This window comes from Aulostomus chinensis, chromosome 8, assembly GCF_037954235.1.
Source record: "Aulostomus chinensis isolate RoL2024-O1b breed Wild chromosome 8, RoL_Achi_v1.0, whole genome shotgun sequence".
NCBI classification, from domain to species: Eukaryota; Metazoa; Chordata; class Actinopteri; order Syngnathiformes; family Aulostomidae; genus Aulostomus; species Aulostomus chinensis.
The window spans coordinates 6,067,929-6,093,353 of record NC_141327.1 but is presented as its reverse complement, the minus strand read 5'-3'; the positions used below and the strand labels follow the sequence as shown (position 1 = coordinate 6,093,353).

Here is a 25,425-nt window from a genome sequence, read left to right as displayed (position 1 = left end):
TGTACAGTATTTCTAGTTCTTAAAAGAGTACATGGAAAGTTATTAATTCTGAGGATGTCTAATCATGATTAATTGTTGCACTAGCCCACAGTGGTCAGAAGCCCACACTGCAGGTACACGACACTGGACTCTTGTCCTCAAATCCCTGAATCCTTGTGTCAGAAAGGTTTTATCACATCCTGTTTGAGTGTGAAGTGCAGAATAGCTTAAATGTCACTGCTTCATTGCAGTTTATTGTGCTTTTTCCTCCTCAGTTTATGTCCTCTCTTGAAGCATGAAGAAGAAAGTCTTTATGGTCATAGTAGCGATTACAACAAAAATGTATCCTCTGCATTTAACCCGTACTCTACAGAGGAGTGGGTATCCGCATTGCAGGCAATGCCCAAGGAATCAGGACAGGAGAATCAACTTCCCAACACCCTGGTCAATGTGACATCAAAATCAAAGCTGGAGTGAAGATGAAGATATTTTTCTGTGTTTAAGAGTCCTTACAGGCACATCGTCTTTTGTTCTGTGTTTCCCTTTTCTTATCTGTCCTTAGTTCACCATTTGTTTCCTCATTTGTTCCAGTTTTGCTGGCGCAGCTTCGCCTTAATGTTTGTGCTTGGTTAGAATTCAGCTGTCTCTAATTGCTCTGTGACTCCACCCTTATTTGGCAGTGAGATCATTGGCACGCACTGCTTTTTGATGAGCTGTTAACAGATGGAGTATTTTTCAATTAGCTGTATTTTTTTTTAATTTTTCAACACATTTGGTGTTCATTTTATCTTTGTCTTTTTACACATTTTTTATGACTTGACCCTCCTAGTGGAGAGTTGCACTGTGCCTGAGGCAGCTGAAGGCATTGAGGGCCGGAGTAGTACAAGGGGGGGGTGTGTGTGTGTGTGTGTGTGTGTGTGTGTGTGTGTGTGTGTGTGTGTGTGAGAGAGAGAGAGAGAGAGAGAGAGTTTGTGTTTACAATGAATGTGTGTGTATATTGCTTTATGCAGTGGATTGTAAGACATGATAAGATGATAGGGGGGAGAAATTTCAAAAAGGTCAGGAAATGTAAGCATGGCTGTAGTGAGTGTGTTTGTGTGTGTGTGTGTGGAGTGTGTTGGTTTATGCTGATTTAAGGGGTTTAAAAGGAGGAAGATAAATCAATAGACGGTGTGAAAGTTAAAGGATTGGTGGGAGCAAGGAGAGTTGATATGGCATCACTGGGGTGTGAAAGAGTTTCTCTTCCTGTTTATCCCATGTTTCTATTCACCATTTTATTGTCATTTATTTCCACACGAACAGAGATACAAATTGCAAAGGAGAGACAAAAAGAGTGAGGGAGTAAAAGCAGGCGGTGTACATTTTTGTAGAACATACCATTAAAGACTGACTCTTTGAAAGAAAGGAAGGGTGAGGGGTGTTGGGAATGAGGAGGATGAAGTTGATGCAGGCGAAAAGATGCCTGATGAGGAAGCCTGCATAGACAGACCCTTCCTCCCCTCCCTCATCCTCTCTGTCTGATGCAGCGGAGGAGAAACTGCATTCATTTCATCATGCCTGGCCTCACACAGAAAAAAAACCTTAGCATTACGTTATACTTCGCCTCTCTCTGCCAGAGCGCCACCATGTGCCGCTCAAGTGTTGATAAATTGCCACCACCTGCCTCATTTTTCATCACAGCCCCCTCGTCGTCAAACACATACGCACTGACACAAAAGCCCCTTGCGCTCCTCAGTGATATCAAGAACATTGTCTGAACCTCAGGAATTAGAGATGAGAAGATGGGGAAAGGGCAAGTGGGTAGGGGGAAGAAAGGGTGGGGTTGAGGTCGTCCAGTGAAGAGAACAAGCAAACTTTAGTTTGTTTTCAAGATAAGACAATAGCTCTGAGCATTCTTTTAAGATACTGCAGGGGAAGATTTAAGCAGTTGAATTAAATCAGATAAATTAATGTATTTTCATTTTAGTGGGTTCTTACTCACTATGATACGGGTGTGGTGTAACAAAAAACAACAACTTTTTTTTAATCTCTGCATCTTTTATTCTATTTTAAAGCTCAAACATTCAAAGTATCTCACCACATCACAAATAACCTGCCCGTCCCCCCCACACACATGCCCTGTGGTCACAGTTCCGTCATTTCCAGCAGCCACGTGACTGTAAATCACACCTCGCGGCAGTTGTGTCGGAAGGCTTGACTCACGCCATAGATCTGAATGGCACACTGCTGTGTTCACAGGATGCCAGGAAAATGGTCTGTAGGTGACTCAAAGCCGTAGAGACACGGAAGACAAGTTAATCAATCGAGTGCTCACTTGTCTCTTTCGCCGCTCTCCCATAATGCTTTGACCTTCTCCTGTGACTTTTTTTTCTTTTTCTGCTGCTGCTGGATCATGTCAGTGGGGGGTAGTAAGGGTTTTCATACTGATGAAATCTCTTTCAACTCACTGGGAGGAAAGATGGTGTTTGTTTATGAGTAAAAGGTGAATATATAGCGAGCTGTCATGACTCACTTCCTGCCTCAGTTATCTTTAGTTCTGAGTGCAGGAATAGATGCAGAGCTTAGCCTGTCATTTACAGTCATTTAGATTTGCTAGAATTTGTCATATCGATCAATAGGCTAACTATTGATCGGGTTTGATATTAGAGGCCTAATGATGTTTTGGGATGTTTTCCCTTTTTGTTTGCTTATCAGTGTAAGTGAATCATCTGCAAAGTCACAAAGCCTATCAAGGAGGTCCTCTCTCCAACAAAAATCACTCCTGAACTTTCTGAACTGCCTTGTCCATTCTTAGCTTCTGTGTGGTGTAAATATGGGGGATTTTTGAACTGTGTGACATTTCAAATTCAGCCCAAATATAGTTTTCATCAGGTTTTGTTAAACGTGCAGTGTACAAGGCACAAAGTCCGATCACAGCCCAATCAGCTGCTCGCAACTGGTCATCTGACAGTGGAAGGAGGGTCGCAAGACTTCAGCGCGTGTTTCTCATTATGTCAAGTGACAGTGTGAAAGTGATCGCCCTGTCATTGGAGACAGGTTGGGGGAGCTCTGGCTCCTCCAGACTCAACAAACATGAAGTTTAAGTTTTTATCTACCTCATAAATGCTTGCCAATTAAAATATTCTTGCATATATTCATTAGTTACCCCTTTTGAAAGATTTAAACTTGCATGTAAAAAGTATAGTAATCGTCCAGTTGTCATTTGACATTGCTGGACAAGACAAGCAAAAATCTCTTTTTAGAAACAGGGAAGGGTATGCAATTTTTGTGAAACTTCAATTAAAAAAATAAAAGGGAAAAAAAGAGAAAGCCTTTGAAAATTAATGATCACAAATGTAAGGCTCCGTGCACACCTGGTTTTAAGATCTATCCTGTGTAATCCGATTGCAAGTTGACAGCCTTGATACCAGGTGCACACACACTTGATAAGTCCTGAATGCGTCCTGAGATCTGATAACTGCAACCACATTCAGACCTGGTCTGGGCCACATGTGGCCACATTCTGTCAGTAATGTGTACACAGATGTTCCTTGGGTCTCATTGAAGGACCGCTGCATTAGCTAATGTCCTTGTTTAAGCAGAAATACCACAGCTGAGTGCACAGAGTATTATTACAATGTCTGATCATGTGAAAACCAATAGAGAGAGTTACTACTGCAGCATCAAACATTTTTAGTGGTTTGGTTTATAATCAACCGTACTGTAGATGTTAGTACATTGTTTTGAATGGTCTCAGTTCTTAAACTACATTTGGAGCTTTTCACACAGGTGTTTATGTCTGATTTCATCTAAATAAAGACCTGGCAAGTCATTTTAATTTTTTTTGACAGTGCCTGCACAGAGCAGATTGAGCCAGATAGGACGTCCCCAAATAAATGGCATAGTGCATCCATCCATCCATTTTCTACCACTTATCCTGTTAAGGGTTGGGGGGGGGGGGGGGGGCTGGAGCCTATCCCAGCAGCCTTTGGGTGAGAGGTGGGGTTCACCCTGGACAGGTCACCAGTCCATCACAGGGCCAACATATATAAACAGACAACCATTCACACTCTCAGCTACGCCTACAGTCAATTTAGAGTATCAATCAGCCTCGTCCCCTATTGCATGTCTTTGGACTGTGGGAGGAAGCTGGAGTACCAGAGAGAACCCACACAGGCACAGGGAGAACATGGAGACTCCACACAGAAAGTCCAAGCCGGGACTCGAACCCGGAAACTCCTCGCTGTCAAGCAACAGTGCTAACCACTGCACCACCGTGCTGCCCGGCATAGTGCATCTGGTCAATTTTTCAAAAATAAAACACCATGCCTGGATTCTTGATTGCAAGACAGAAAAGGACACAATGTAAGTGCATATGCAACATTCCTGTAATAGAAATGTGTAAACCAAGAGAAAACAATCCAATCAGCAAAATCTGAGCAAGTTAACAAAGCCTGACAGGTAAAACGCAGTCAAAACACTGTTGTTGTAAATACCATCTGTGCCAAGGACAGCCATGAACAGAGTCACAGGTGAAGCGTTACTTTGGGAACATGTATTACATATTGTTAATGTTTTAGTTTTGTTTTTCTACCTAAGCATATTTGGTATTGTCAACATGTCTGATGTGGAGCTGCGATACCATTAATGCCCTAGGAGGATATAGAGTTTGTTTGGGGTCCAAAATTGGCCCAAAGTTGTACTTTCATGTTTGTATTGTGGATCCTATTGGATTTAGATCAGGGATTTCAGCTAATGGTTTGTAGGTCTTGATGAGAAGAATAACTGAGTTTCGGTTTGATGTCTCTATGACATTCCTATGGCCCATGGCGCCCCTTTTTAGATTCCTAGGTTGCGCTGAGGAGAACATTTTGGCTCTTTTCACCAGACCTGATTTGAATATGAAGAATAAATGCGTTTTTGAGCGTGTTTAGGGGGTCAAATTGAGGTCTAAAGTGGCGGAAAAATAAATATCATTTGTTTTACATGCGAGGGTCAAAAGCGTAACTAATGCGCTGCAACACTTTACAGGGATACATTAGCGGGGCGCACCTAAATTGTAGATTCACAAACATGGCAGCAATGGGGGGACGGGGGGGAGCCAGATCCTGTACCAAGGTAAGGTGTTGCTACATCTGTTATATGGAATTGGTTTGGTTTTCTTGCGTCAGACTTAGAACAGACAAGTGCTCGCTTTAAGGTCGGTTCAAAAGCTGTTGCAACCAAAGGAAGCAGCACGAAAAATTTTATTCCAGCACCTAAAGCAGAGGCACGCAGAGGAGTGTTTTTTATCATTATTTTATTACTTCTATCAAAAATGACACCTTTTAAACTTAAAAGTTTGAAGGGTCCTGTGTCGTTGCCAGGTTCAATATAAGATATGATAATAAGATATAGGTGGCACCGTGGTGCAGTGGTCAGCACTGTGGCCTCACAGCAAGAAGGTTCTGGGTTCGAGTCCCGGCTCCAGCACAGGATCTTTCTGTGTGGAGTCTCCATGTTCTCCCTGTACCTGCGTGGGTTCTCTCCGGTACTCCGGCTTCCTCCCACAGTCACAAGACATCAAGAGGGGACGAGGCTAATTGATTCTCTAAATTGACTGTAGGTATGAATGTGAGTGTGAATGGTTGTCTGTCTATATGTGTTGGCCCTGTGATGGACTGGCGACCCGTCCAGGGTGAACCTCGCCTTTCACCCGAAGGCTGTTGGGATAGGCTCCAGCCCACTGCAACCCTTAACAGGATAAGCAGTAGAAAATGGATGGATAGATGATAATAAGATATACTTAGAGAAAACTTTCTAAAACTTTCTAAAAGTTCTTAAAGTGTTTACAATGGCGTGGTCTGCCATTTCACCTACAAGCATGTTTTTGGCTTGTCAGAATGCACTTAAACCCTAAAGTAAAAAAAAAGAATGAGGTAAAGAATTGTTCTGAGCCATTTATTTGTCATCTGTTGTTTGCTTTTGAGTAGGACAGAGAAAAATCGATTAAAGTTGGAATTTTTTTTGTTGTTAATATGTCTGAGATTTTATTTTTAGGCCACATCTTCCAGCTCTTCAAGGTTACAACATCCTCTGCTCTTAGACCCTGACAGAGTTTAGGCTAAAACCCCAACTACTTGCTCCAACTTTGATAAAATCCTAACAATTACCATCTGTAGCCTGGATTCTCTCTTAAACTTCGAACCGCTTTTGATTCTAACGGACACTGTTCTTGTCAGTGCTCGCTCAGATCCTCTCATCATACAATTGTTTGCGTAAAGAAACACAGCCGTGTCTCCACAAAGTGAACATTTAGGATTCATTTCAGAGGAACAAGGGGATAAGGAGTTGGTTTTTGTGTGGTGTTCTTTACTTTTTCTCTCTATAAAACAGAGAAAAAGCGTGTATCACGTCATCGCTGCTGTCAGCAGCCTTGTGATGTTTATGTGATTAATGGGGGACTGGGCTGACACCACCTGTCATCTGAGTTGTAATGACTCACACACGCTCAAACCAGGCTCCCACAAAAATACCATCTCCTGCATCAACTTGCCGCCCAGGTGTCTTGCTGTCTTCCACTCCAGGAGCTTCTCACATGCTCGCTGTAAACCAGAAAATCAATGTTCCTTTTCTTTCCCGAGGCTTGTAACATAAATCAATTGAGGCAGATTTATTGTAATGAGGACACATCAGCCTTGGACAAGGTAGACGGGATGCTACGAACAATTGTTATTAGATTTTGTTTATTAAAGGAAGAGGGATTGGGCAGACACTGCCAGCGCTTTTGCTTTCATTGAGTGCCTGGAGTCCAGCCTTGCATCTCAGAAAGTTCCCCAGCGCTCCTGCCAGGAAGGTGTTTGAGTCAGCAGGGATGCGAGGCTTCTTCGGGCGTGGGATTAACATTCTCAGAGGCCTTTCCCACTGACTGGAGGTGGAGGTGAGATACCCACCTCAGCTTTGTTGTGCAACACTGAACGGTGTGTTCAACTATTCAGGAAATACTATATGGCACTATTATGGCTGTATTTTTGACCAGTGTTCATTTCATGTTCGATTTTATTTTTTAGCATTCTTAACATCATATCAGAACAACAGGAGAGAATTCCTCAAAACTTGTTTTTGTGTTGTGGTAAATAATCAACATTTCCATGACTAAAGACTGTGGCTAGGATTTTATTGATCAACTCTCTGTTTGAAAATTATTTAATACTTTTTTGGATCCTGATTAGCCTATACCAGGGGTCGGCAACCCGCGGCTCCCGAGCCGCATGCGGCTCTTCAGCCTCCTTGTTGCGGCTCCCGTTGGCGTCGACAAAAAAAAACATGAAAATGATTTTTTTTTTAAATGAAAATGAATAACGGTTATTTCTTAATTTAATTTTTATTTATACATTATTATTTTAGCATTTTATTTACTACTACTACGGTTGTCTGTGTAGGTTCTCATTCATCCAGGTCATCGTAGATCGAAGCGAAGTAAAATCTGGTCAACTGGACGTAAGTTTATCTTGAAGACGTTTCACCTCTCATCCGAGAGGCTTCTTCAGTTCTAGTGAAGAGTGTGGAAACTCCAGCTTATAAACCTTTGTGGGAGTGGTCAGTGCTATTGTGGTGGAAACGACCCTCCCGAGACTCACCTGGCCTCCCCAAACGACAGTCGTTGTGAGGTGTCAGGGAGTTTCAGGGGTGGTCGTTAGGGAGTTTCACCGACCACTCAGATGCTAATGGGCTGTGCTGGCAGCAGCCGTTCCACATGGGTCTTTCAGCTGAACTCTTTGGGGAAGCTTTGAAAGGACTTGGTTGTAAATAGGTGAAAGGAAATGTCGCAGTCCACCTCCTCTGTTCAAAGTTGGTTTCTCTATCCTGACGTGGATGGCTTCTTTAACTCCTCTTTCAAACCATCTGACCTCTCTGTCGAGGATTCGGACATGGTCGTCCTGGAAGGAGTGGCTTTCCTCCTTGAGGTGGAGGAAAACCGCTGAGTCCTGTCCTCCAGAGTTGTCTCTTCTATGTTGGGCCATGCGCTTGTTGAGAAGCTGTTTGGTTTCCCCTATGTAGAGATCCGTGCAGGCCTCACTGCATCTGACAGCGTATACCAGATTGCTTTTCTGGCTGTGAGGGGTGGGATCTATTCATCTTCCCTCCTCCTGGAGCTCTCCTCCTTTCTGGACCTGGAAGAGGATTTTACAAAGGTCCAGTCTGGGAAGCCACAAGTTTTAAGTGCTCTTTTCAGATGCTGCTGTTCTTTTTTTTTTTTTTTTCCGGCCTTGGACGCTGGTGGGGATGGTCTCCGCTCGGTGTTGCAGCGTCCTGATGACACCTAACTTGTGCTCCAGAGGATGGTGAGAGTCAAAAAGCATGTATTGGTCAGTGTGGGTGGGTTTCCTGTAAAACTTGTGGCTTCCCAGACCGGACCTTTGTAAAATCCTCTTCCAGGTACAGAAAGGAGGAGAGCTCCAGGAGGAGGGAAGATGAAGAAGGCAGGAGAAAAAACATAGTGATCCCCTATGTGGCAGGGGTTTCTGAGAAATTAAGGAGAATCTATAACAAGCACCGCATCCCTGTGTCTTTTAAACCAGACAACACTCCGAGACAAAGACTGGTTCACCCCAAAGATCCCACCCCTCACAGCCAGAAAAGCAATCTGGTATACGCTGTCAGATGCAGTGAGGCCTGCACTGATCTCTACATAGGGGAAACCAAACAGCCCCTCAACAAGCGCATGGCCCAACATAGAAGAGACAACTCTGGAGGACAGGACTCAGCGGTTTTCCTCCACCTCAAGGAGGAAAGCCACTCCTTCCAGGACGACCATGTCCAAACCCTCAACAGAGAGGACAGATGGTTTGAAAGAGGAGTTAAAGAAGCCATCCACGTCAGGATAGAGAAACCAACTTTGAACAGAGGAGGTGGACTGCGACATTTCCTTTCACCTATTTACAACCAAGTCCTTTCAAAGCTTCCCCAAAGAGTTCAGCTGAAAGACCCATGTGGAACGGCTGCTGCCAGCACAGCCCATTAGCATCTGAGTGGTCGGTGAAACTCCCTAACGACCACCCCTGAAACTCCCTGACACCTCACAACGACTGTCGTTTGGGGAGGCCAGGTGAGTCTCGGGAGGGTCGTTTCCACCACAATAGCACTGACCACTCCCACAAAGGTTTATAAGCTGGAGTTTCCACACTCTTCACTATAACTGAAGAAGCCTCTCGGATGAGAGGTGAAACGTCTTCAAGATAAACTTACGTCCAGTTGACCAGATTTTACTTCGCTTCGATCTACTACTACGGTTATATAGCCTATTTTAACATCTGATTTTGTAAACTTTTTTTAAAAATAATTTGTCAACTAAAATATGCGTCACATCAACGTCTATAGCCCTCGCCTCTGCTTGCAGCCGGCTTCTTGAGTGTGCGACCCATTCAGTAACCATGAGTAAAAAACGAAAAATCTCAGACGAAAAAAGAGACTTTAACTCTGCATGGACAGATGAATTTGCCTTCACTGCTAACAATGCTGGATTACCGGTGTGCTTGATATGTGGAAACAAATCGAACAACAAAAAATGTAATGTTGAAAGACATTTTCAAAACAAGCACTCAGCATTCGCTGAAAAATACCCAAGCGAAGATGAGCGAAAGAATGCAATTTCAGAACTGCAACGGAGAGCTGAAGAGAGCAAACATACGTTCAAGAGGTGGATCACCTCTCCACAGTCAACTACAGTTGCTGGTTGTGTGGCAGCTCAGGAGATCGTGAAGAGAGGTAAGCCGTTCCCAGACGGGAATACATCAAACAAATGTTCATAAAAATACCAGAGCATCTCTTTCCGACTTCAAAAACAAAGGGCAAATTGATCAGAAAATGAGAGAAATGCCTCTCCGCAAAGAAAAAAGATAGGCAGGACTCAAATATGCCTGCATAGTTCACTTTTATTTATTTCAGAGTCGGCCCACACATGCACACTGCACTTCTGTTTGTTTTATTCAGTGGTTTTAACATTGCGTAAGTGTTTGTTACAGGGAAAATTTCAAATAATATTAAAACTTTTAAAAGTTTATAAGTTGTGTTGTGTTTTGCGGCTCCAGACTGTTTTTCTTTGGCGAGAGAGGGGGCGAGATGGCTCTTTTAATAAAAAAGGTTGCAGACCCCTGGCCTATACAATTTGGTTGCTATTCTCCTGGGGTCCACTCAGACAATAACAATCAATAAAACAATAAATATTTTTTTAAATAAACAGGTTTTAAAAAGCAAACAAAAACAGGAAGAACAAAACAAGCACAAATAGATATGATGGCATATGAAAAAACATACGATAACAACCAGACTAAAATGTCATCAATATTTAGCCACAAAGCTGTTATCAGACATCCAGGCTTCATAACATCTATAAAACTTGTCACATTACATTTTATTGACTTCTTGGAAGCTAATCTACTTTTTCTTGGTGTAGTGTGAATAAGTAGAATATTCCAGGCAGAAGAAACCATTATACAATTTGTATGTGGCCGATCAGATGACCTGTGCACTTGATGTCTAGTGTGCGCATGACAAAATCCATCCATCCATCCATCCATCCATTTTCTACCTCTTATCCTGTTAAGGGTCAGGGGGCTGGAGCCTATCCCAGCAGGTTTTGGACGAGAGGCGGGGTTCACTCTGGACGGGTCACCAGTGAATCGCAGGGCCAACACATAGAGACAGACAACCATTCACACTCACAGCCACGCCTACGGTCAATTTAGAGTATCAATCAGCCTGGTCCCCTCTTGATGTCTTTGGACTGTGGGAGGAAGCTGGAGTACCAGAGAGAACCCACACAGGAACAGGGAGAACATGGAGACTCCACACAGAAAGATCCCGTGCTTGAGCCGGTGCTTGAAATGACAAAATCCTAAAAATACTATTTTATCACCAAAGAAAACTCCATTATTACAAATATTTTATATCAAAAGCCTGAGACACTTAGCCTTCACAGTTGGCCTTGATATACAGTATTTTTGTGCAATTGAGAGCTAATCTGGCTTCTCTGTTTTGGGCAATTTCCAATTTTTTTTTCTCTAGATGTTTTTTTGGCAGCACTTGACTCAACAACTGGGCAGTCCTCCAAGTGTAACAAAACCAATGACTGAACTACATCAGTCATAAAAGGAGATGGAACATATCCAGAATTTGAGATTGCAATAAGACAGTAAATGATCTAATTTGACACCCAGTAATTTGGTTGTAGTGACCTGCCCAACGAGTATCCAGTCTATAGACAAAGAGGGTGCAGTAGAGTTTGCAATAACATTCTTTCTATCAAATACATTGCATTAGGTTTTCTTTTTTTAATGTTTCACACCCATTTAGCTATTCACACATGTTGTGGGAATTTGAAGCTTTTGATGAACAGTTTCCACCGTCCTTGTTGAAATGTTGGTAAATTTCTCCTGAGATACGGTAGAAGATTCAGACAGACACTTTTTGTATGATTTCAAGTATACATCATCATTTTATCCTCAGTTTATTGGATTTTTTTTTCCTTTTCTGTAATCTTTTTTTTTTTACCACTTCGTAGCCTCACCTGCTTCCACCTCTCAGGACAGGGACACAAGGATGGACAGGTCTGATCTCCTTATCTGTTAACTGGAAGTTGGTGTCCAAGATAGCTGAACTCTCATGCTGTTTTTGTTTTTCCCTGATTGTTGAATTATAGATGTTGAACACACACACTTTTCAAACAGCATCATTTTAATTATCTGCATCCGAAGGACTGAGACCAATTTGGGGATTTTGTCTTGTGTAATCCTAAAATCCATGGCTACTTCCCCGCCAGTGATCCATCCATCTTTATTTGCAGCCAGTCGTCTGTCTCTCAAGTGCTGTGACACACCCACACTTAACAGTACATTCATCTTAACCTCAGAGGAAATAAAGGATGCAGCTCACAGGTTAAAGATCTGGAATGATGACATGCTTATCTGCAGCATCAGCCTCTCATCTTCATTCTGACATCCCATCAGTCGCTGCAGTCTTGCTATTCCTCTCTCACACACAAACACACGCACACGCCGATTCCACATTGCTCCCCTGAGATACTCTCCTCATGCCTACGTGAGTGTACACACTCACAAGAATATGGCTTTATTTTTTCAATTGACTATCATGGATGCTGATAACATGCTGTGGGAAAAACAGCAGCCCCCCCCCCCCCCCCACTCTCATGCATCTTCATCAGCCTCTGGGTCTTTCACCGTAGCCCAGTGTAATGTCTCGCCTCCCTGGCCGTTCATAAGCTGTAATGGCCGTGTTGGTACTAGATACCACATCCAGCTCCATGCATCAAACCCACTCCAGCTCATTTGCATCGCGGTGATATGATGTTTTACTGCAGGCAAGGCAGGAGTGTGAATTGTTGGTGAGTTGATGATGTTGAAATTGACTTCAAACTAACGTCACACACGTCTCTCCTCCCACTATCGGTTATTTATGAATGACATAATGCTGCATAGTTACAGAAAATACAGTACATATCTTTCATAGTTGAATCTCAGCTATGGAAAAGGAAGCAGCGTGTAGATCTGTTGTGTCAATCCTTTTCACTGACAAGTTGCAACAAAAGGACTTTCTTCCTCATCTCTCTTTTCAGTGTCAACGCTGAGCTGTCATAAAAAGTCTGTTCTTTAATGTTAGGCAGCCTTTTTTCATATTTTTTATGCATCTCTCTCCTTTCTCTCTCCCTTCCTCTGGCCTCTCTCCATGTTGCTGTTTTTCCACCGTCATCCTCACTGCCCTCTCCTGTCCTCAAACCTTCTTATTATTCCTTTTTTTGTTTTTGTGTCCTCATGTCTCTGTCTCATCTGTTCCACCCCAGCCGTTTTCTCTCTCTCTCTCTCTCTCTCTCTCTCTCTCTCTCTCTCTCTCTCTCTCCCCTGCATCACCTTCTGTCTCTGGTACACGGCTGTCAGACATGCCATTGAATCGTATGGCACTGACCCGATCAGAAGTCAGTTTGAAGGTGCATTTCTTAAGAGCAGTTGCTGGTAAGCAGCTGTCTACAGATGGACAGTCTACAGGTAATTGGGACTTCTCACTGTTTACTGATTTTATCTGCTCGGAATTCCTGAGGAGTTCAGATGACCACGTTTCCACTGTCAAATTTTGATGCACATTTTTGCAGTAGTGCATTGGAAACTGTTTGATGGAAACAGGGAAATTTGAAAACAAGAATATTGCAAAAATGATCTTTGGCCGCTTGAGGTTGTTGCACTCGCCAGCAGTGTTGCACTACCTGTTACTTCAAACCCTACTTTCTTGAGACAGCTACATATTTGCTAAACTAGTGAAGACTGGCAGTCTACATATGTGAGTTGGTCCAAGTAGGTGCAACTAGGATGGCATAGCTTGCCATTGTGTACATCTTTGTCTTTGAATTTTATAATTCCATCTATAATTCTTGTTATTATTTCGTGATTCTTGGACATACTCAACTTGAACAAATTTTCCCAGCAATTTCCTACACTCAAGCCATCTGCTATGCAAACCTCACATACTCATATGGGCTGATTTGGCGTGATTGAAGATGGCCATGTTCTTAGAATTACTTGGAAAAGATGTAAAATAAAAGTTGAACTCGCCTGTTGAGATCTGTACGAGCTGTGGGCTTGCGTAGAGATTAAACTATGTATTTGTCTTTTTCAAAAAAGGGTTATTGCACAAAATCAGGGCTGGAAACCCCTCACTCAGTTAAGATGGAGCTAATGTTTATCTTCTGACACTCAGCAGCTTTTTCCACCGCAGTCATTTTTGCAGATATTCCCAATCCTTGTCATCAACAGCAATAACAAGTTCAATACTATCCTGCATGGTTACAGCATGTCCGACCAAAGGTATTTTCTCAAAACAGGTCTCCATTCCTGATAGATAGCTGCAAGATGGCCAAACCCATGCACCGACCTGTTGTGTTTCTGGGTTCACAGCCTCTTCCTTCTCATCTGTGCTGACTTTTACTGCTGTGTATTCTATGGTACCATCTTGCAATGGAAGTACACACAATGAAGCCTGGTTTATTTGCTCGAACCATTCATGGAAATGGCTGTAATTTGGCTGTAAATTCTTAAACTCATTTAAAGGAAACAGAGCTTGAGAAAGTCTGGCAGTAGGACAGAGGACTCAAACAGAATGTTTATATGAGCCCTCTCCGTCTAAACCTCCTGGAATTTCACACATTATGAAATAAAGTGTGTTGTAATACAAACCCCTATTGTCTGTCAACTGTCATAACAGCAGTAATTCCTTTACACTTCCACTGGGTGAAGAGATGCTAATATCTGACATTTTGCAAGTGATTTCTCATTTCTCATGGGGTAGTCACCGGTGGGCAGCTGAGCCTCTGCTAGGAGGCTGTAGATATTCACATGAACAAAAACATTTTCTTGTCCCTGTTTGTTAGAAATTCAGAACTATACAGTGTTGTTTTTCTGTGAAGGTCATTACTACCTCACCTGCACTACCTTTAGTTTAAATATATGTGTGTGTGCGCACGTGTGTGTGTGTGTATTTGTGTACACATTGCTTAGACTGATTGTGGGCAAGTTTCATTTTTTTTTTAAAAACTGCCTGATGGAAGCTTGGATAAGAGAAAGGTTTTGTGCAAATTGTGCAAAAAAGAAATGTGTACCACTGAAGCACATCGAGTCTTCAGTACCACCTGAATTCAAAGCATGTTGCAGCAAGCACAAAAACCACCAGAGCTTTTAAGGCTAGCAGTCCCGGTCCGAGTACAAGCAAGTGGTGTTGGCAGCCTGCACTGGACCAAATGACTGGACTGGAAAAATAGTCGACATCTGACAAGCTCACATATTCACTGATGAAATGGATTGCTCTGGACTGCAGACCACTTTAGGTGGTAGAAGCTCAGGATTTAGAAAATGTGCTGCAGATCGTGACATCTGATCCAACTTTTTTAGCTGCCGTGCAGAAAGACTATTTAGAGCAAAATGCCACAGCTTTATGACACTGAAAAGCAAGCAAAACTGGATGCACTGCAGAAAGCCGAATTTGTTGCTCTGACTGGGGATCATTGGACTTTTGTAAGCAACTGTATTACGTCGGTCACGGCATGCGTTGCTGATATCACAGATGGGGAATGGCATCTTCAGTCTTTTGCACTGACTGTGGAGAAGACAAGCACTAGACACTAGTTTTTAGCGTTGTGTCTGGAAAATGTGTCTGCAAAATGTAGGCTTGGGAAGTTCAACAAAAGAACAGTGCACGAAACATGATGACTGCAGCAAGACGCCTCCCATTCCAACACATGCCTTGTGTTGCTCACATCTTGCAAAGAACCCTCACTGTTAGCCTTGCTGTCTGTCTGTGGGTTTATTGATGCATTGGCAAAATGTTGCGAGATAGTGGGTCACTGTAAACAAGCCCTGCCAATACAGTGGAGCTACACCAGGAGCAAACAGGACTCAGGCAAGAAAAAGAACCACTCATACGGGATGCATCCACAAGGTGGAATTCAACGCTGGATATGATCTTGTCTCCTAAATAACCAAGAGGCTGTAAACAATGCTTTAGGCAGACAGAAACACAAGCTCGTCATGTTGACTGCAGCAGAACTGGTGTAACTGCAAAAGCTGGTGACTGTCCTTGAACCATGCAGGTACACAAAACTATTTTATTACTGGGATTTATTGTTGCTGTTTATTTGAAAAGCTTTTGCATTTAACACTTAATTAGTAGAATAATGATAATCTCTTTCCTCAGTTGTCTGTGTCCACTGCAGATTTATGACTGAGCTGGTGAGACATATGTCTCTTGTTCAGTGGTTTTACCTGCTCTGTGCCACCTGCATCACACCATGGAGGTCTCTGATGAGGACACAGTCTGCATAGTGAAACTCAAGACTGCCTTCATGAAGGACCTATCCCAGCGCATAGCTACACTCAACCATAAATGGCTTAAGATGGCTTCTGTTCTTTACCCATCCTTTAAGGATTTCAAGTGTCCAGCAAGGGTAGAGAGAGGAGAGGTTTGGATGAGCCTTGAGGCTCTGCCGCTGGAGCAGTCAGAGATGCCCCAGACCCCACACAGGAGCCAGCAAAGAAGAGGAGTCTCCTTCTTCTTCAGTGTCTTCAGACTCTGATTCAGATGATGAAGTACTGTGTACCAGAGCCCTGACCAGCCCTTCCACTTCTGTCCCTTATGAGAGGCTGTTCTCACTTGCAGGTCAGATAGTAATAAAAAGGAAAGCTGACTTGAGCTCTGAAAAAGTGAACGGGCTAGTTTGTCTAAGCAACTGGCTGAAAAAGAGGGAGAAGAAAAAGGCTTAGAGGTACTGTGAGGCCAATGGGTTTGTTGTTTTTGCTCTGAAATGTTGATCAAACTGTTATAGCCTAATGTACAACAGAGATTTTTGCTCAGGGTACTGGGAGTATAAAAGGGATTTAGGTCAGCCAAAGGACCATTTCTGTTTATTGTTTGTTTTACCATTTTAGACGGTAAAAATGGCACTTTGTGTTGAATTGTTGGTTGATATTTATTTACCATTTAAAGTCAGTACTGTCCTGAGGGGTGTACTACGAAGCGAGATTAGTGGGTTAGCGAGACTAAAGCCAGGGTTTTCAATGTCACGAAGGTGGCTCTCTTTTAACCTGGCTAGATCACCATGGGAACTGATGTAGCAAACTTAACCTGGTCCAGAGCAGGTCATGTCCAGAGTTTCAGCTTAAATCAGCTATAATAAGCGCTGCCCTTTTACTAACCACCTCTTTTGAAAATGGCATCACCATTTTGAATAGTCCAGTGGACCACAATGCAATTATTGCGCAAGTTTCTCTTAGGGTGGTGAGAGTATTTAGGGACCGGAGTGATCTGCTACCTTTTCCTGACGTCATTCTCTATGAACGTTACAGATTCTCAGCTGAGGGAATATATGTTATTTATGCAAACTACTGGAGCCGTATGTGAGGAACTCCACAAAAAGGAGCCATGTACTCACAGTCGCACAAATTGTATGCATATCATTGCGTTTTTTTTCCCAAGGGAACCTACATGCATTCAGTTGCTGATGCAGAAATTCTGAGCAAGAATACTGCATGCTGCGCTATTCGCAAAGTTGTACTTGCTCTCACTGAACTACTCAATATGTTTGTAGTATTCCCTGGCCATTTGCCCACAATGGCTATAAAAGAGGCCCTCAATAAAATCGCAGGTAACATAATTTATAGTTCACTGTATAAATAATCAGTACGATGAATATTTGCATGTGAAATATAATGTATAAATCAAATTACTGAATAGGATTCCCCAGGGTGATAGGTGCAATTGATTGCACCCACATTCCCATTCGTGGAGCCTTAGGGGAACATGAGGGTGACCGTAAACAGAAAGTCCTTTCATCGTAGCAACATTCAGGTAAACTACTTGGTGCTCATTTTTGTAAGGTGATTGGTGGCACATAACATGCAGGTACACTAAAGCTTTTTAATGGTGCTGCACGTTAAACTTTGCACAATTGTATATATTGTATATTTTGATAATTACACAGGTGTGTCTGTGTATATAAATATCCCTTTAAAGGCCTTAACTGGTACCTTTTCCTTGTTTTGGTGCTTTTGTTGCGAAATTAACCTCAATGCCTTTGCAGACAACGTGTGACTACCAATTGATGGTCACAAGTGTGGAGGCCAAAAGCCTGGCTCGGTTCGCGACTCCGAATTTCCGGGGGTCATCACTGAGTCATTGGTTTGAGCAAGGTATGGTAAATATATACAGTTAATACTATTGCTTATTTAACTGTGGGAATGATCAAGTATGTCCTCTCCTTTTATTAACTGGGCACTATGATGGGCTTCTGCTGGGGGACAGAGGATACCCTTGTATGAGGTTCTTGATGACCCCCTATCCTGACCCACAGAGACCACCAGCGAGGTGCTTTACTGTGGCCCTCAGCAAATGCTGGGTGAGGATTTAGATGACCTTTGGGATCATTGAATATCGTTTTAACATGTCTCCGCAGTCTGAGGGTCTATCCTGAGCAGGCCTGCCAGATCACGACAGCATGTGTGGAGCTCCACAACATTGCCACCACCTGAAAGGAGAAAGGCCCTCACGTGCCATTTGTAGCATCCCTCATGTGCCATTTGTGGCATCCCTTACGTGCCATTTGTGCCATCCCTTACGTGCCATTTGTGCCATCGTTGAGCCCATCACCTGTGATCACCCCACTGGAGCAGCCATTGGCTTTTTTATGGAAAAGAAAAAGAAAGAAATATTTTATTTCATATATCATTTTGATTCTTTTATATTCTAAATTTAATTATCTGTAAATGCTGTAGCTTATGTACTACGTGTGTAGCATTAAGGATCTACAACTTTCAATTCGTTTTGCAAGTCTGTTGTACAGTGAAAAGTTAAGTTGATAAGTTGAACCTTGAAAAAAAGAATACACCAATCACAGGATGTGTTTCACATTTTTATTTAGTTGTTCTGCCTTTGGAAAAGAGAAAGAGTCGTCAGTATACAGTGTCAATCATGCTTAACCAATAAAATTCTAAGTACTATTTACTGCAGTACCTTCTCCAGTTGCTCAATTTTCAATTTCCGCTTTTTGATTTCCAGTTCTTTTTTAATGTTTTCCAGCTCCAGGTTACTTTTTGATAAGGCCCTCGCATTGTCTGCTCCAACCTGTATGAACAGTATTAGTTGAAAGGACATTGAAGTGTTCATCAAGCAGCAGAGATCAGTGGGATAGACTTTTCAGTGATATTGGTGTACTGTTTTCATGATTCCCCTAGCATGGCGTGTTATTGGTAAGGCTCACTTTAAAAGATGGATGTAGGACAATAGGAAATATAAACCCTTACCCTTTGTATTCTTGAAGGCCTAGAGGTGGAGGCCACAGGCTGAGGGGAGTCTTGCGTATTTTCCTCCTCTTGTAAAATAATCCAGCAAGTGAGGTTATTTAATGATTTTAAAATTTTGAGGTCACCTGAAGCAGTTAAACCTATGTGCAAGCTATCACAAGCATGTCATTGATAAATTAGGGTCCACAAATTCAAAGTGTGATGAAAGATACGTTGACCCTCACAGCCATCCCTGAGTGTATAGACAGCATCTCCTCATCATCGATCACCTCCTGAAATAATTTAAGAGAACTGCATAAAGTGGATTCGACGTATCAGCAAATATTGGGTACACAACGCCTAGCTTCGACCTTTACCTCTGTGTTGGGGTCAGCAAGGATTTGTGCCGGCGGCAAAACCATAGTATCTCCGTCAACTGTAATTTAGACAAAGACTTTTCACACCTGATGGCCTGGACAAATATGCATTTAGTACTTTAACGCCAAACCCCTTATACATACCCAGGACAAACAAATGTTGCAAGGAGCTGCCAGCACCAGGGTCAGATTAGACACCCCCTTCAATCCCCTCCATGATCAGTCGACCTTCATTGGTAGAGAGGGCCAGCTCTTCTACAACTGTGAGGTTTGGGGGAGCTGGCCCCCCTCCAGTCTTTCTCCTCTCATTTTTTCCCCGTTTGCTTCAGGTAATAAAATTTTTTTCTTTTTCTTTTTTTACATTTTACACAGCATATCATCCATACACTAAAAGAATGATGAAGGCAAAGCAATTACATTCCACTTTGGAGGATGTTTTTTTATGCTTGGTCTTGATTTGCTGCCAAGTCCTTTTAACACTTCTGGTATTACAGCTATTAGAACACTAATAAGAATATTGATTTGTCTTTTATTATATCTACCATTGTTTTGATATGTCATATTGTAAAGGTTGTGTTAGGGTTACTTGTGGGATGGGATTTTCTTTAAATATATTAAACTGTATTTCTAAAAAGAAACTAATTAAAAAAAACACTAATGAAGACAGTACTTTGACAAAAGAAAGACAGTTGATAGTCTGTTGGTATTTGTCACAGATAATATTTAATCTATAAAATTAATTTTACTTTGATTTGGCCAAAAACTAGTGTTCGTGGATAGTGAAAGGATAGTGTTTCCACTTATCCTTTATTATGGGACAGTGTCAGACCTAAATGTACTTTCTGAGTATAATGTTTAAATCTGGTGCATCAAGTTTAATGTTTAAGAGCTTTGGATGTGGGAGGCACAGAGAGTGCACTGAGTTGTAAAATAAATATAAGGCATCCCCACACACACACCATCACACCTCCTCCTCCATGCTTCATGGTGGGAACCATGCATGTAGAGACCATCCGTTCACCTCTCTGTGTCACACAAAGACACGGCGAGTGGAACCAAAGATCTCAAATTTTGACTCATCAGACCAAAGCACAGATGTGCACTGGTCTAATGTCCATTCCTTGTGTTTCTTGGCCCAAACAAATGTCTTCTGCTTGTTACTTTTCCTTAGTAGTGGTTTCTTAGCAACTATTCCACCATAAAGACCTGATTCGTGCAGTCTCTTCTGAACAGTTGATGTAGAGATGTGTCTGCTACTAGAACTCTGTGTGGCATTTATCTGGGCTCTAATCTGAGGTGCTGTTAACTTGAGATTTCTGAGGCCGGTGACTCGAATGAACTCATCCTGAGCAGCAAAGGAGACTTGGTCTTTCTTTCCAGGGGTGGTCCCCATGTGAGCCGGTTTCGTCGTCGTGCTTGATGGTTTTTGCGACTGCACTTTGGGACACATTCAAAGTTTTTGCAATTTTCCAGACTGACTGACCTTCATTTCTTAAAGTAATGATGGACTGTCGTTTCTCTTAGCTGAGTGGTTCTTGCTTAATATGAATTCTAACAGTTGTCAAATATGACTGTCAGCTGTGTCCCAACCTGACCTCTGCACAGCACAACTGATGGTCCCAACCCCATGAAGAAGGCAAGAAATTCCACAAATGAACCCTGACAATGCAAACCTGAGAAGTGAAACCATCCATTTTCTTCCACTTATTCCTATTAAGGTTCGCGGGGGGGCTGGAGCCTATCCCAGCGTCAACGGGCGAGAGGCGGGGTTCACCCTGGACAGGTCGCCAGTCCATCGCAGGGCCAACATACAGAGACGAACAACCATTCACACTCACATTCATACCTACGGTCAATTTAGAGTATTTATCAGCCTAGTCCCCAAATGGGTGTATTTGGATGGTGGGAAGAAGCCGGAGTACCGGAGAGAACCCACACAGACATGGGGAGAACATGCAAACACAGAAATATCCCATGGATCCCGGGACTCTAACCCAGAACCTTCTTGCTGCGAGGCGACTGTGCTGACCACTGCACCACCGTGCAGCCTGAAGTGAAACCATTTCAGGTGATGACATTGTGAAGCTCATTGAGAGAAAGCCTAGGGTTTGCAGAGCTGTCAGTAAAGCAAAGGGTGGCTACTTGAGGAATCTAGAATATAAAATATTTACAGTTATTTAACAATTTTTTTCTTTGCTACATAATTCCATATATCTTGCTTCATATATTTGATGTCTTCGGTATGTATACACAATGTAGAAAGTAGTAAAGTTAAAGAAAAAACATTGAATGAGAAGATGTGTCCAAACTTTTGACTGGTAGTGTATTAACATAACACTGATGTGTTGTGCACATTGCACTCAAATCTGCTGTCTAAATCATATAAGCATTTGATAGTGATGCAATGGGTGGTAAATTGTTGCCTCACTTTGCACTTTTCATTTAAAAACTCCACATTTTTTTCATGTCCCAACAATAGCTTTTTAACATGAATGAGATGGTTTTGTGCTGGTGCATGATCCCTGATTTTGGCTGGGATTTGAAGCAGCCACACGGCCTTCGGTGGTTCTGGTCTCTCCACAGCACAAATGGAGCTATTTCTCTTGAAAGTATGTCATTAAATGCTCAGAGGAAAGAAAGTTTGACTTGTGTTGACATTTTTTTTTTACTGTATGTTTACATTAGCAGCTTCAATTGATTAGAATGATTACAATGATTTCTGAGTGCAGCGACCGTCATTATGCTCACGCATTGTGAACAGGCCTCGTATTTTTCATGATTTAGTTTATAAAAAGCCTTTTTATGTGGTGCTGACATGGTTGCGACAGCCTTCGTGTCATTATTATCTGAAAGATGAGTCCATTAACAAGGAATATCTGGTGTTAGATGCACAAATGTATGATGATAAACATTTTTCTTTGGTTTCTAGACAGTTACTGTATCTGACACTGCCCACTGCTGTTGATGAGGGAATGTGCACAATTGGTGCAGACAAATTATGGAGAGGCTGAAACTCCACATCTTGCTGCCAGAAGGCTGCAAGGCAACTTATCCCAGCGTTTCTAACATCCAGGAAGGTCTACTGGCAACATAATATATATTCATGTCAACCACTATTAGCCACCAGAGGTTTCCAGAGAGGTTAAAGAATCGGGGACTTGACGGAGCTTAGCTTTCATCCGTCTTTACAAAGAAGGGTTAGAAGCCATGCACAACTTTAGAATTGGTGGTTAGGGTCTCCTTCGTTTGATGGTGTCAATTACCTTATGAGCGCAGGGGAAATCATCTGGCCCTGTTAGGGGATATGAACAGGATCACACAAATGGAGGTCAGAGGCCTTTTTTTGGTTGTGATACAGCAGGAACTAGTACACATTCACATTCTGCATTTGTATGTCCTAAACCAGTTTTTCAGGCATGTATTACACACTCGCATATTATACTCTGATACGCTTGTATTGTTTCCATGGACTGACCTAAATGACATGTTAATCTCACACTCACACATTAAACCTTGATACTCTTGTATTGTTCTCATGGACCAACCTAAAGGACACACACACTATATTGCCAAAAGTATTGGTTCATCTCCCTTGACTTAAGTGACATCCCATTCTTAATCCATAGAGTTTAATATGATGTGGGTCCACCCTTTACAGCTTCAACTTTTCTGGGAGTGCTTTCCACAATTTTTAGGAGAGTGTTAATTGGAACCATTCCTTAATTTGTAAGGGCACACAAGAAGGACGAGAAGGCCTGGTTATCAGTCTCCGCTCTAAGTCATCCCAAAGGTGTTCCATTGGTTTGACATCAGGACTTTGTGCAAGTTCATCTGCACCAAACTCCCTCTTCCACGTCTTTATGGACCTTTCTTTGTGCACTGGTGCAGAGTCGTGCTGGAACAGGAAGGGGCCATCCCCAAACTGTTCCCACAATGTTGGGAACATAGAATTGTCCAAAATCTTTTGGTATGCTGAAGCATTCAGAGATCCTTTTACTGGAACTCAGGGGCCAAGCCCAGCTCCTGAAAAACAACCACACACCATAATCCCCCTTCCACCAAATTTTAGACTTGGCACAATCCAGCCAGACAAGTACCATTCTCCTGGCAACTGCCAAACCCAGACTTGTCCATCAGATTGCCAGATGGTGAAGTGCAATTTGTCACTCCAGAGAATGTGTCTCCACTGCTCTAAAGTCCAGTGGCAGCGTGCTTTACACCACTTCATCTGACGCATGGTGTTGCACTTGGTGATGTATGGCTTGGATGAAGCTGCTCAGCCATGGAAACCCATTCCATGAAGCGCTCTGTGCACTGTTCTTGAGCTAATCTGAAGGCCACATGAAGTTAAGAGGTCTGTAGGGATTGACTCAGCAGAAGGTTGGCAACCTCTGCACTCTATGCGCCTCAGCATCTGCTGACCCTCCGGCGGAGTTGCTGTCATTCCCAATTGCTTCCACTCTGTTATGATACTAGTGACAGTTGACTGTTGAATATTTAGGAGCGAGGAAATTTCACAACTGGATTTATTGCACAGGTGGCATCCTATCACAGTTCCATGCTGGAATTCACTAAGCTCCTGAGAGTGACCCATTCTTTCACAAATGTTTGTAGAAACATGACAATCTTGGTATGTGATTTTATACACCTGTGGCCGTGGAAGTGATTGGAACACCTGATTTCAATATTTGGATGGGCGAGTGAATACTTGTGGCATCAATCCTGCACACAAGAAATAACTTTTGCACATTCAAATTGCAAACCATGGTGCATGTGTTCTTTCTTTCTGACAAGTCTCACAGGACCATCCTTTGAAGTGAGAGGAGGTGTGCATATCTTGAAGGATGCGGCGTCTGACCTTGTAGAAAGGTGGTGGGTTCACATTGTGAATGACGGGTGCTAAGAACAAGCTGTTTGAGAAATACTCCCATGACTGTGCTACATCCCACAGTGAAACAACTCAATGATTTTACACTTAACATTGGGTTTTTGTTTACAGTGGGAACAGCTTTAACCTGCATTCACTTCTGGGTCAAATGAACCGGCAGGTGACACAGTATCAACGGCTCTGGTTCCGGCTGAATGTTGTAAATTTTTGTTGGTAATACTGGGGATGTTTAACAACACTTGTCACTTCTCTTTGGTATGACATTGCACAAGACACAAGAAAACAGAAAGAGCAAACTCCTGGCTCATTTGTATTGGGAATGGGTTCAATTGGCTTTTAATTTTATCTAGGTTTTTAAATCTGGGTGTGTGCAGTGGGAACGAGGTATTAGACAACCAGGGTCACACAAGTAACCAGTTTAAATGTCAAATATCCTGAAGGTTAGAAAATATACAGTCATAAATGTAAAAGAAGTGTGGCTATCACATTCCAAATTATTCTACATTTTTTAAAAAATCACATTCTTACAAACATATTTTGCAGACATCTGTCCTTTCTAGATGCTGTCTAGATGCATAAGGTTAATAAAGATCCTCTGCACCTCTGACATCACCAACACACAGAGGGGGCATATGCACACACCCAAGAGCAGGACAGCCTGGCTTCACATAGTATTGCCTGGGTCCCCTTCTCCCTCACACACACACACACACACACTGACCCCATCTACCATGATTCATCTCCCCTGCAGTGTGAAAAGCGAGGCAGATTATTAGCAGTGAAAGGCTCAGCCCCCCTGAAGATCTACTGCTCTCTCGTCAGGCCCTGTAGAGGAAATGGGAAAATATCGCTAATGTTTACAGCGCCATAAGTGTGAGTGTGTGTGTGGGTTCATGTTATGTGTGCTAGTAATGCCTGAAGCCTGACCAGCATGGCTAAGCAGTTCACAGGCTTGTTTACTGTCTAGAAATGTGCTGACTTCAGGGGATGTGTGTGCACATGCATTTATGTATGCATGCATTTGCAGTGGTGTGTGTGTGTGTGTGTGTGTGTGTGTGTGTGTGTGTGTGTGTGTGTGTGTGTGTGTGTGTGTGTGCAGTCAAGTTGTGGGTGTATCATCATGTGTAAATTTATTTTTTTGCAATTTTTCAATAAATGCAGATGCCAGCTGCTATTTTTGTTTTTTACAACTTATAAAAGCTGCAACCAAAAGAGATGCAAGCCATTTGATCATGATCTTACTCTGACGCTTCATATTTCTGCTCATCTAAATTAAAACCTTTTTGCAAATAACATGAAAATTATATTGTCAGTCTTATTATTACCAATCCTTTATTGTGTTTCATCATCCTGATAAATCTCTCTGCCATTAGGTGAAAAGATAGGA

The 25,425-nt window shown here is 42.5% G+C and overlaps 1 protein-coding gene, 1 long non-coding RNA gene and 1 pseudogene across 5 annotated transcripts in view; 2 read left to right on the top strand and 1 right to left on the bottom strand.

Moving 5' to 3' along the window:
- The window catches only part of LOC147256922 (endonuclease V-like), an 85,941-nt gene that overhangs the window by 51,917 nt on the left and 8,599 nt on the right, over positions 1 to 25,425 (top strand). Inside the window, exon 9 of one of the 4 annotated variants that reach the window (XM_086210050.1) lies at positions 13,829 to 14,251. The exons of 2 other annotated variants lie outside the window; for them this stretch is intronic. The gene's annotated coding sequence lies outside the window, so the exon portion shown is untranslated. Of the gene's footprint in view, positions 1 to 11,500; positions 13,171 to 13,828; positions 14,252 to 25,425 lie in introns of those variants that run through there. One more of the 4 variants, XM_086210049.1, reaches the window with a different exon arrangement.
- Positions 14,535 to 16,259, top strand: LOC147256924 (E3 SUMO-protein ligase ZBED1-like; annotated as a pseudogene).
- On the bottom strand, positions 19,027 to 19,344 carry LOC147256923 (uncharacterized). Its single transcript, XR_015117426.1, has 3 exons — positions 19,295 to 19,344; positions 19,151 to 19,209; positions 19,027 to 19,066 (listed from the first exon to the last, which is right to left on the bottom strand). It is a non-coding gene; the product is annotated as an uncharacterized LOC147256923 (long non-coding RNA).